A 12,339-nucleotide genomic window follows, 5' to 3' on the forward strand; every position below is an offset into this window, starting at 1 on the left:
AAAAGCACTGTGTTATACGGGGGATGTTCCCAATTCTCAAACCGTGTTAGAGTGAATCCGTGCTATAGAAGTGCTGTGTTATACAGGGGTTACCTGTAAAACATTGTCATCAAACACTTATACCAACAGAAAAATGGCTATATTAGAACAATGTTTTATGAGATGCACTAACTATAATGAATTAAGTGCTAGCATAATTTTGAGAACTTTAATTCTTTATATCTATTTTATAGCTGTATTCACTAACACTGTTTCAAATTGAAAATTAGACATTAGATGTCTAATTTTCAAATGAATTAATTTACTTTTTACATTCATCAACCCAATTTAATACTGTAGTAGTAAAATCTTGAATCAAATCTGAGGACCTATTTTAGATGCTCTCTAATCATTAAAATACATCATTAACATAGCATTGCCTGAAGTTAATGATGCTAAATGAATAAACTAAACATATGATTTCAAAGTAGGAATTAAAAATGAAATTTAGCATTTTAAACGAAAAACAGAGAAAAGGATTTTATTCGACTGAACACACATTGGCACAATGAAAAACAATTTTATACAAATTGTTTTTTTCTAATGGTAAAACAGTGTAACCAGATACAACTTTTAACCATTTTAACTTCAAGCAAATTTATGTTGTTTGATGGTACTTACTGATGGCACTTACTGATCAAGTAACATATCTTTCTACAAAATATCTTTACAACAAAACATCATGCTGCCCTCTTTTTAAAGTATGTGTGGTAATCAAATATTGCAATTTCAAGATTGTATCTCTCAGAACTATCTAGACACATCTCAAACTACAAAAGATGTGATAATTTTATTCACACCTCAATAATTTACAAAATACATGCATTTAGAGAAATCTAAAAAAATGCAAACATTCCAGAAATCAATTGATTGGCTTTCTCTTTTTGATTTCCATTTTCAAAATATAATATACAGTGGGTGATCGGTTAACAAACATAATCCGTTCCAAAACTTTGTTCGCTATCCGAATTGTTCGTTAACCGATTATCGATTTACCATAGGTTTCTATGGGAATTTGATTAATTGGTTCTGGAGACCCCCCAAAATAAAAAAATATATACTTTCTTACTACCTTTATTTATATGTATTGATGATAATAAAAATACATACATACATAGTCTTGCGTTTTTATTAGTCGTGTTTTTTTTCTGTTTGAAAGGGTTAAAGAATCTGTCTAATGTCGATTGCTTTTCTCTCTTCTTCAGGATTTTTCGTAAGTAATTAATAGNTAAAAGCCTTAACCTAGATTATATATTTTAATTTATATGAATGTTTAACGGAATAATATACATTGTTGCCCGAAGACAAGGGAATACCAATTGGTATTCATTACTTTACGTCGCTTCTTCTTGTATTTATTCTATTGGGTGTTTGTTGTCCGAACATAAAAATCTATTGTGAAAGTGTTCGTTATCCGATTTGTTTGTTATCCGATCTGTTCATTAACCGATCACCCACTGTATTATATAATGTTGGAGAACATGAATAAGATTATTGTGTTATGCTAGAACAAGATACAAATTTTGATCATGAGAAGCAATGGGAAAGTTTGTCCTTATTTATGAGATTTCATGTTACAAGATGTTTTCAAGAAGATATGCTCATAAATTGGTGTTACACTGTATTTTTGTACTTAAGCTAGATAGCTCATATAATAGCATTAATTGCCATATTCACTACCTTGAGTTAAATTTTGAGGAAGATTTAATTTAATTGCTATTTTCTTTAATTGGACATCTTCAAAATAAATACAGTACACTAATAAAACCAAAAATCCAACAGTTTTAAACACTAATCCTTATTATCTAAACAAAAACAAACATTTTCAGTTGTTTTAAAACAATCATCTTTGGGTTTTCTACAAAAATTTGAATGTAACACAGCATTCAATTGCACCGATTCAATTTCATGTTGCACCGATTCAATTTCAATTGCATTTCAATTGCACCGATCACCCACTGTACTATTTTGAAATGATCAAAATTTATACTAAAATACTTCAGATTATTTTTAATATTAATTTAAATATAAATTTTAAGAGAGATTACAGCAGATTCAAATTATCCAATAATTCAAATTAGTCAGGATTAAATGAATCAGGTCAAATGTAGATTTGTTTGTATAAAAATATAAAGTTTTAAAATACAGACAAGAAAACACACATACTGTATTTACTTTATTGAAATCAAATTTGTTAAGCAATAAAACAATTTCCTTACTGCTTTTGGACTTTTAGATCCATCTCAAGAGAATATAAGCAAAATCTGAAACATGTAAAAAATTCAACATATTTAAACAGAACAGTATAGAATATACTGTACTCAACTGAAAGCAGATGATAAAACTATTGTTTGTTTTGAGTTGAAGGCATTCCAGCATTTTCTGTTTTACACTTAAATTTTAATTATATTGAATGAAGATGGTCTTAATTAGTCCAAGTTCAAAAGTACTAAAAGTCATTGTATGTCTTAACTATTTTGACTCAAATAGAGTAGTTTTTTTTATGATTTACTTGAAAAAGTAAAGAAGAAAAAGCAGAAGTGATTAAAAATAAAAGCAACATATTCAGAAATATATTTTAAATATTCTACAACAACATAGAAACTAACTATTGATACTAAAAATGACTGTCTTGTAAAAATTTGAAATTATAAAACAAAATAAGTCCATCTTATTCAACACAAATTCAAACAGTGAAAGTACTGATCTATATGCAAGAAATTTCTATTATTATAAGTTAACATTTTTATATTATAAATCATAAGTTAAATTACAATTCAGATTTAAGAGCTAAATTTGGAATTAACACATGATGATACCAACTGAAACTCAATTTATAAAGTAAATCTTCAAAATAAATACACTCAAAAAACCAAAACTCCAGCAGTTTTGAATACTAACCTTAACTATTTAAACAAAAACAAACATTTTTTTTTTTTGGGACCAGAACNTTGCCCGAAGACAAGGGAAGACCAATCGGTATTCATTAATTTACGTCGCTTCTTCTTGTGTTTGTTCTGTGGGGTGTTCGTTATCCGATCATGTGTTCGTTGTCCGAACATAAAAATCTTTCGCAAAAGTGTTCATTATCCGATTTGTTCGTTATGCGATCTGTTCATTAACCGATCACCCACTGTACTATTTTGAAATGATCAAAATTTATACTAAAATACTTCAGATTATTTTTAATATTAATTTAAATATAAATTTTAAGAGAGATTACAGCAGATTCAAATTATCCAATAATTCAAATTAGTCAGGATTAAATGAATCAGGTCAAATGTAGATTTGTTTGTATAAAAATATAAAGTTTTAAAATACAGACAAGAAAACACACATACTGTATTTACTTTATTGAAATCAAATTTGTTAAGCAATAAAACAATTTCCTTACTGCTTTTGGACTTTTAGATCCATCTCAAGAGAATATAAGCAAAATCTGAAACATGTAAAAAATTCAACATATTTAAACAGAACAGTATAGAATATACTGTACTCAACTGAAAGCAGATGATAAAACTATTGTTTGTTTTGAGTTGAAGGCATTCCAGCATTTTCTGTTTTACACTTAAATTTTAATTATATTGAATGAAGATGGTCTTAATTAGTCCAAGTTCAAAAGTACTAAAAGTCATTGTATGTCTTAACTATTTTGACTCAAATAGAGTAGTTTTTTTTATGATTTACTTGAAAAAGTAAAGAAGAAAAAGCAGAAGTGATTAAAAATAAAAGCAACATATTCAGAAATATATTTTAAATATTCTACAACAACATAGAAACTAACTATTGATACTAAAAATGACTGTCTTGTAAAAATTTGAAATTATAAAACAAAATAAGTCCATCTTATTCAACACAAATTCAAACAGTGAAAGTACTGATCTATATGCAAGAAATTTCTATTATTATAAGTTAACATTTTTATATTATAAATCATAAGTTAAATTACAATTCAGATTTAAGAGCTAAATTTGGAATTAACACACATGATGATACCAACTGAAACTCAATTTATAAAGTAAATCTTCAAAATAAATACACTCAAAAAACCAAAACTCCAGCAGTTTTGAATACTAACCTTAACTATTTAAACAAAAACAAACATTTTTTTTTTTGGGACCAGAACAACTATCTTCTTCAGGTTTTTACAAAAATTTGAATATAACATGTGCAATTGAATGCTGTGTTACATTCAAATTTTTGTAGAAAACCCAAAGATGATTGTTTTAAAACAACTGAAAATGTTTGTTTTGGTTTAGATAATAAGGATTAGTGTTTAAAACTGTTGGATTTTTGGTTTTATTAGTGTACTGTATTTATTTTGAAGATGTCCAATTAAAGAAAATAGCAATTAAATTAAATCTTCCTCAAAATTTAACTCAAGGTAGTGAATATGGCAATTAATGCTATTATATGAGCTATCTAGCTTAAGTACAAAAATACAGTGTAACACCAATTTATGAGCATATCTTCTTGAAAACATCTTGTAACATGAAATCTCATAAATAAGGACAAACTTTCCCATTGCTTCTCATGATCAAAATTTGTATCTTGTTCTAGCATAACACAATAATCTTATTCATGTTCTCCAACATTATATAATACAGTGGGTGATCGGTTAATGAACAGATCGGATAACAAACAAATCGGATAACGAACACTTTCACAATAGATTTTTATGTTCGGACAACAAACACCCCATAGAATAAACACAAGAAGAAGCGACGTAAAGTAATGAATACCAATTGGTATTCCCTTGTCTTCGGGCAACAATGTATATTATTCCGTTAAACATTCATATAAATTAAAATATATAATCTAGGTTAAGGCTTTTATGTCCAACAGATGGCGCTATGAGTATGACACACTAAGTTTGCTTTTCTGTGAAAATGAACTAAAGCAGATCATCATCTATCTATCTATATAAATAAAAATATAATGTTCATTTGTTCTTACCAATTCCTTTGAAATTTTGACACAACGCTGCATTCGAATACGCACATGTTTTTATATAATACACACGTCGAAATCCCCCCGGGAGATGGACAGGATTAAGGCTTACCGTAAAGAACTCTGCTTCTATTTATACAATTTTAGATGCGGTTTTTTGCATTTTTGATTGCGTTTTAATAGGATACGTCAACAGATTATACACTACAAAGGGATTTTTCGATATTCCCCCCGTGGGGGAGAGAGACAGGATTAAGGTTTACCATGAAGAACTTGGCTTCTATTATACTATTTCAGATGTGGTTTTTTGCGTTTTTGATTGCATTTTAATAGGGTACGTCAAGAGAAAAATCCCCCCCACGGGGAAGTGTGATACACTTATAATAGATACATTTTGAGCCACAACAACGTGTGGTGGGGTCTGCTAGTGTAATATTAAAGTTTTACAAAATATCTATTTACCGATGAACCAATAAAGTTAAATCAAATGAAAAAAAAATATATAAAACAGAATTAGCAATTAAGTTATTCACAAACATAAAAGGAACTAATATGAAATGAGAAAAAAAAGTATGAGTTATCAGACATTTCTTTTAGTTAAATAGTTAGTTGAAACAACAAGCAATTAGAAAACAAGTAAAATAAACTAAAATATCTACAGAATAATTCCTAATTAATAAAATTCCTGAAGGAAGATCCATAACAGAAATAATTTATTAAATTATAAAACAATGTTAAAATAAGTAGTACCAACTTAATAAATACACAGTTTAAATGAAAGAAAAAGACTTAAAACCTACAAGCCATTCAATCTTGTTGCATTTGTGATTAGAATATTTTGTTCTTTTGAATGGTTGGGGTGCATTGCATAAAATATGAAGTAAAGCAGTTCATTGTATTGAATTCTTATATATCAAATACTCATAAATTAGGATTATATTACATGTTATGCATTCATCATGCATCTAAAATTTGATTAACACTCAAAACACGCATTTAATTTATAGAAGTCTAAATTACTGTTTGATTAAATGTTTTCTTAAGCTTTTTGTTCCATCTTCAGATTCAAAAAACTTTCATATTATTCTAAAATATTCAAAGAATAAAGAATATTTTAGAATAATATTTTAAGTTTTTTTATTTTGACTCTTTTTATCAAATTCTGAAAATCAAAAGTGCTTTTTAAAAACTTTCTGTTTAATAGAAAGCATATTTATTTGTGTTTTATCTTAAGTCAACTTAATGATACACAAAACATTCAATTATTATTTTTGAAACATTCATTGTTCTTCGTTATCCTTTATGATATGTAGAATTTTATTAAATTCAAATTTTTTGTTTACAGATTTGAAGATGGAAAAGAGCAGTTCCTAAAACACTTAATCCAGTAATAAAGTTACTTATATAAATATAAGAGAATGTTTTAATTCTTAATTTAAGCAACATGAAATTGAATCTATCTGAAGAATTGTTACTAAAATTTAATAAGCTTAGAAAAAATCCATAATTTTATAAACTTCATTGTTTAAAGATATCAGTATTCATTGATATTTATTAATCCATTTTTTGAAATAACAAAAAGTATTCATAATAATAAATAGAAGATCACTATTAACCTTTACCAGCAAAATTATTTATTAATTGAATGTTTTTGGATGACTAAACATCAATATGGCTCTTAGCTGTGTTTGTATATTTTATTTTTTATGCATTTTATTTCTTATTTATTCTTTGTGTACCTTTTATTTTATTCATGTTTATAATCTGCATTATGGTCTTGTTCTATATTTAAGTTAATTTGAATTCCATTCTATATCATATTCTATTCTTTTTTGGTTGTATCCAGAAACATTTTATTAATAAATAATTTTGCTGTAAAAGTTTAATAATAGTTTAATAAAATATCAAATATTAATTTTCAAGCATATTAATAAATAAAATTGGTTTTGAAGAATTCAAAAACTTTGTTATTCTAAAACAGAACAATAGAACCACCTGATGAGGGCTCAATTAGGTCTCGTCAGGTACCAAATAGGGTCGAAATACATTTTACAGTCGACCCCCCTATAACATACGTTCCTATAACAACAATTCCTATAACGTAGCGAAAAAATTGTAGAAACTTTTGTATAAAATACCTCCTATAACGTCGTTTCGCGACAAGATTGATAGAGTCTGGACCAATAGTGGATGAGCAGCCGAACTACTTTCCTCCGACCCTGTGCCACGCTACGGAGCGGCTAAATTGAGTTTGCTATCGTCTGTTTAGTATTATATATAAATTATATATAAATTAGGTACTGTACATATAATTATATATTAATTATATATAAATTAGGTACTGTATATATAATTATATATTAACTTAATTTATTGTAACTTTATTATAATTATATATATGCTTTCTGCCGCCTGGCAACACGCTACGGAGATTTTAGGCTAGTAAGTTGAGTTTATTATCGTCTGCACAGTATGTAAATTAGGTACCGTAAGTCTAATACAGCACTAATTTTATACATTTCTTGTGAAAGAAACACTTCTTATTCAACGTCCATAAAAATTATTTATATTAATTATGTCTCCAAAGTTCAAGTTATTTTTCTGCGAAAAATTCGTTATCAGAAATTGCGGCCGTCGTTTCGTGTGCTGTTCCGCGATGAAAACCAGCTTTAAGCAACGGCGTAGTCGAACGGTACAGACTCAGTAAGTAATCCTATAATTTTTTGTTTGTAGCATAGTTTATACAGATTATTCCCAAAAAATTATACGCATTTTGGAAATGTTGAGTCGAATTAGTCTAGAATCGGTTAATTTTATAGAAGAAATCCTTTCGAACAGCCTTAGTCCGTAAAGTTCCCACCTATCAGGCTGCGATTGGCTCATGTATATAATCATTCCTACAATGTAATTTTCGGTTAGCGTGGAACGTATCTAAGCGTTATAGGGGGGTCTACTGTATATGTATTAAAATTATAATTTCTTCAGCATAAAGGTGTAAGTTTTGTTATATGATAAGATATTTAAAATTACTAAAATATTGTTGAAATAGAAAAAGTTAACCCAGCATTCAGTTTGTCAGAATATCCATATTTTGATATGTTGTATACTTTAAAAAAAATTGTGAATATTTTACATAGTTGTAATATATTACAATAAAAATAAAACATACCTTTGTGCCTCTGTCATCTATATACTCAAGCCCAAAATAATCAACTTCTAAAAGATTAAGTGTTTTGCAAACTTCATCAAATAAAACTCTTCCTAAAGCTTTATACTAAAAAAAAAAAAAAAATTAAAATTTCAAACTTTACAAAACTTTTAAATTTAAAAATACTTAAATTAACAAGACTTAGTAACAATATCAAATATAAATTACATAAGATATTCTTGTAATCTTCACAATCAATTATGAATTTATATTTAAATAAAACTCATAATATTATACAATACTATGACTATACAATACAATATTATACTATTTCTATTTAGATATAAATGGTTTGTTTTGTTTGAGTATTTTTTCAGATGCTATTTTTATACTAAATTCAGAAGTGTTAAACTTTACAAAAAATACATATTTCTGAAAAACTGACAGAGATGATAAAATATGAAAAAGATAAATTATGATAATTAAATTTGATTGAATGAAAGGCATGTTTTCACTATGTCATGTAAGTACTAGAAAAATCAAGGAAAAAATCTTAAAATAGCACAAATGTTAAAGCAAATAAGAAGCATATTATTATGGCAATTTATGGTTTAAAAAAAAAGCAAATACAGTAGAACCTTGATTATCCGGACCTCTATTATCCGGATTTTCAATTATCCGGATTGTTCAAAATAAACAAAAATTTTACAAATTTGCTCATTTGCACTTGGCGAATTACGATACTGTTTATGTACATGATGGAATGCATAACTTTTTTTGTTTCAACAACGTCTCACCCGGCACAGTGGCCGTAAACTCTTAAATATATTTTGCGTTGTAATAAAAATATAACTTGACATACGTATTTATAAATAATTTTATTTTCAAATTACATCATTTCTATAACCTAGTGCAGCATAAGGCATGGGCAACGTGGGCCACTGCCTATGCCTTGCGGTCCAAAGGGCCTCGCATTTTGAAGGTTTATGCATTACTTAAAAGCCGCGAACGCGATGAAAAAATTTTACTCGTCATAAAACGATAAATAGTTTGCCAAATTTTTATTCATAAAAATGCAGTTTCAACTGCTTTTTATTTTATAAAATCCGTCTTCTTGCGCTACCAGAGGGCCTTTTAAACAATAGGTAGTCTGTTAGCGTTGGACAGTGGTAGTCCAATTTCAATACGAACATTTGTTTCTTGAAAATTTGATTACGATTTAAATACAATATTTACTTTTAATATTACCAATATGTCATCGAAAAGAAAACGTGTTGTATTATCATTAAAAGACAAAGTATTTGTTTCGATTATCCGAATTTTTCCTTATCCGGACTACCTTCATCCCCAATTAGTCCAGATAATCAAGGTTCTACTGTAAATGTGTTTTGTTAAAACTCAGAACGTTCTTTTAAAAAATTAAATAAATCAATAATTCTGAATTTTAGAATCATATCATAAAATAGTCAAAATAAAAAAGATTGTTTCACAAATGATAAGTTCTTCTTTAAATATTCTAAAATGATAGGAAAAACTATTTGCTAGCATTCCAGAAAATATACCACACACAAAACAGAATACATGCTTATAAATCAAAATGTATCTAAATTTTCCACAAAATCGGTTTATAATATCCTAATGGTTGTGTACCAACAAAAATAAGTTGGTCATACTTCAATTTACCAATTTAGAGAGTTATGAATAGCATTCCCAAACTTTCAAATAATTATTTAGAATGTTTAATTCAAATGTTTATTAAATAATTTAGAACATTAAATATTACTAAATAAAATTTTTAACAAATATAAAAATTCAAAGAAAATTTAAAGATAAATGTTTTTAAATCAAATATTTTATTTTAAAAAAATCTTACTTGAATTTGAAAAGAATTAACACTGTCATCCAAAAAATGAATTTCTACTGACATCATTTTGCTCATTTTCTGATTCTCAGAAATCTGATGGGCAGTTTTGCCATTACTGGTTATGTCTTGATCAATATCATTTGAGGTCATCATCTTTGAATCAATCTGACATTCTGAAAGTCATAAGTATTTCTTTAAAATTTATTTATATCTAAAGTTTTCTTAAATTAAAACCAGAAAATTTTATAAAATTATTTCATATGATTCTGTTAAAATAAACTTAAGAAATTTATTCACTCTTCTGTACGAATGTTATGAAATTTTCCGATTAATATATCAGCGCATTCAGAATGTAAGTACTATTATTAACAGATCTTATTTTTATCAGATTTGCCATACCCTAAACTACATTTCTACACAGTTTCCATCATTATTGAGGCATTTATCATAACTAGGCACCCAGAGGCAGACTGGCAGTTCTGGCAGATCTCTTTTGATTTCTTCAAAACAATTTTAATAGCAAAAGTTTTAATTAAAAGAAAGTTATCCAGAAGCACACAGATTTTGATTTGTAAAATGTTTCTAACGATTTTTATAAGAAAAGCATCAAAAAGCTTTTCTTATAAAATTGATGGAAAAATGTCATATCTAACACTTTATATTGGATTAAATAAATATTTTTTATGTAANTACTATGACTATACAATACAATATTATACTATTTCTATTTAGATATAAATGGTTTGTTTTGTTTGAGTATTTTTTCAGATGCTATTTTTATACTAAATTCAGAAGTGTTAAACTTTACAAAAAATACATATTTCTGAAAAACTGACAGAGATGATAAAATATGAAAAAGATAAATGATGATAATTAAATTTGATTGAATGAAAGGCATGTTTTCACTATGTCATGTAAGTACTAGAAAAATCAAGGAAAAAATCTTAAAATAGCACAAATGTTAAAGCAAATAAGAAGCATATTATTATGGCAATTTATGGTTTAAAAAAAAAGCAAATACAGTAGAACCTTGATTATCCGGACCTCTATTATCCGGATTTTCAATTATCCGGATTGTTCAAAATAAACAAAAATTTTACAAATTTGCTCATTTGCACTTGGCGAATTNCACAATACCAGGTTACAATTTTTAATCATATTTTTAATTTATTTCATTTAAAATATATGCTCTCCACCTCAAATTAGTACTGTAGCATTGTGCCCCTGTACATCATACTTTTCCGTTAGTATAGAGTTATGCCAGTCATCTATGTAATTCCTTTCAGGGGAAAAGTTTTGAATTGAAATAACATGGCTTTTGGTTTCCATCAGAAGTTTGTATATAGTTAATTGGAGCCTCATGCCCTTAAGTTTTCCATATCTGGTATTGATTTTCATGTATCTAACTCTATTCTCAAGATTAAGGAAAGATAGCCAGACAGACAACAGTGAGAATTTATAGGTCTACAATTTTTTCAAATTGCAGTCCAATTAATAGTTAAATGTTTGTTCTACTATATATCTTTAAATTTACATAATATATCATAATGTTTTAAGCTTTGATTGTTTGATTTTATTTCAGTGAGTTTCTACTTTTCCTCTATTTTACTGATACTGATTTATTTTCTTTAAGACTAAATTAGATAAGTCTACATTAGGATAACTTCAAGCAAGAGATATAAAAAAATATTTTACTGTTTCAATTGTTAATCAATACAATTTTAATTTCTTCTATAAATTATTAAGTGGACTAATTACAAAAGACTAATTGTATTATTTCTATATAATTAATTTCCACAACACTTATCTCATTGAAAATTATTTATTAACTTTAACAAATGTTTTCAACCGATATAAATGGTTTGTTTTGTTTGAGTATTTTTTCAGATGCTATTTTTATACTAAATTCAGAAGTGTTAAACTTTACAAAAAATACATATTTCTGAAAAACTGACAGAGATGATAAAATATGAAAAAGATAAATTATGATAATTAAATTTGATTGAATGAAAGGCATGTTTTCACTATGTCATGTAAGTACTAGAAAAATCAAGGAAAAAATCTTAAAATAGCACAAATGTTAAAGCAAATAAGAAGCATATTATTATGGCAATTTATGGTTTAAAAAAAAAGCAAATACAGTAGAACCTTGATTATCCGGACCTCTATTATCCGGATTTTCGATTATCCGGATTGTTCAAAATAAACAAAAATTTTACAAATTTGCTCATTTGCACTTGGCGAATTACGATACTGTTTATGTACATGATGGAATGCATAACTTTTTTTGTTTCAACAACGTCTCACCCGGCACAGTGGCCGTAAACTCTTAAATATA

At 27.1% G+C, this 12,339-nt stretch overlaps 1 pseudogene; it reads right to left on the minus strand.

The window, feature by feature from the left end:
* The window catches only part of LOC111621148, a 31,083-nt pseudogene extending 20,813 nt beyond the window's left edge, over positions 1–10,270 (minus strand).
* Between the last annotated feature and the right edge of the window lie 2,069 nt (positions 10,271–12,339).

Source organism: Centruroides sculpturatus, unplaced genomic scaffold, assembly GCF_000671375.1.
Source record: "Centruroides sculpturatus isolate CEXI.00-Female unplaced genomic scaffold, Cexi_2.0 scaffold171, whole genome shotgun sequence".
Classification (NCBI taxonomy): Eukaryota; Metazoa; Arthropoda; class Arachnida; order Scorpiones; family Buthidae; genus Centruroides; species Centruroides sculpturatus.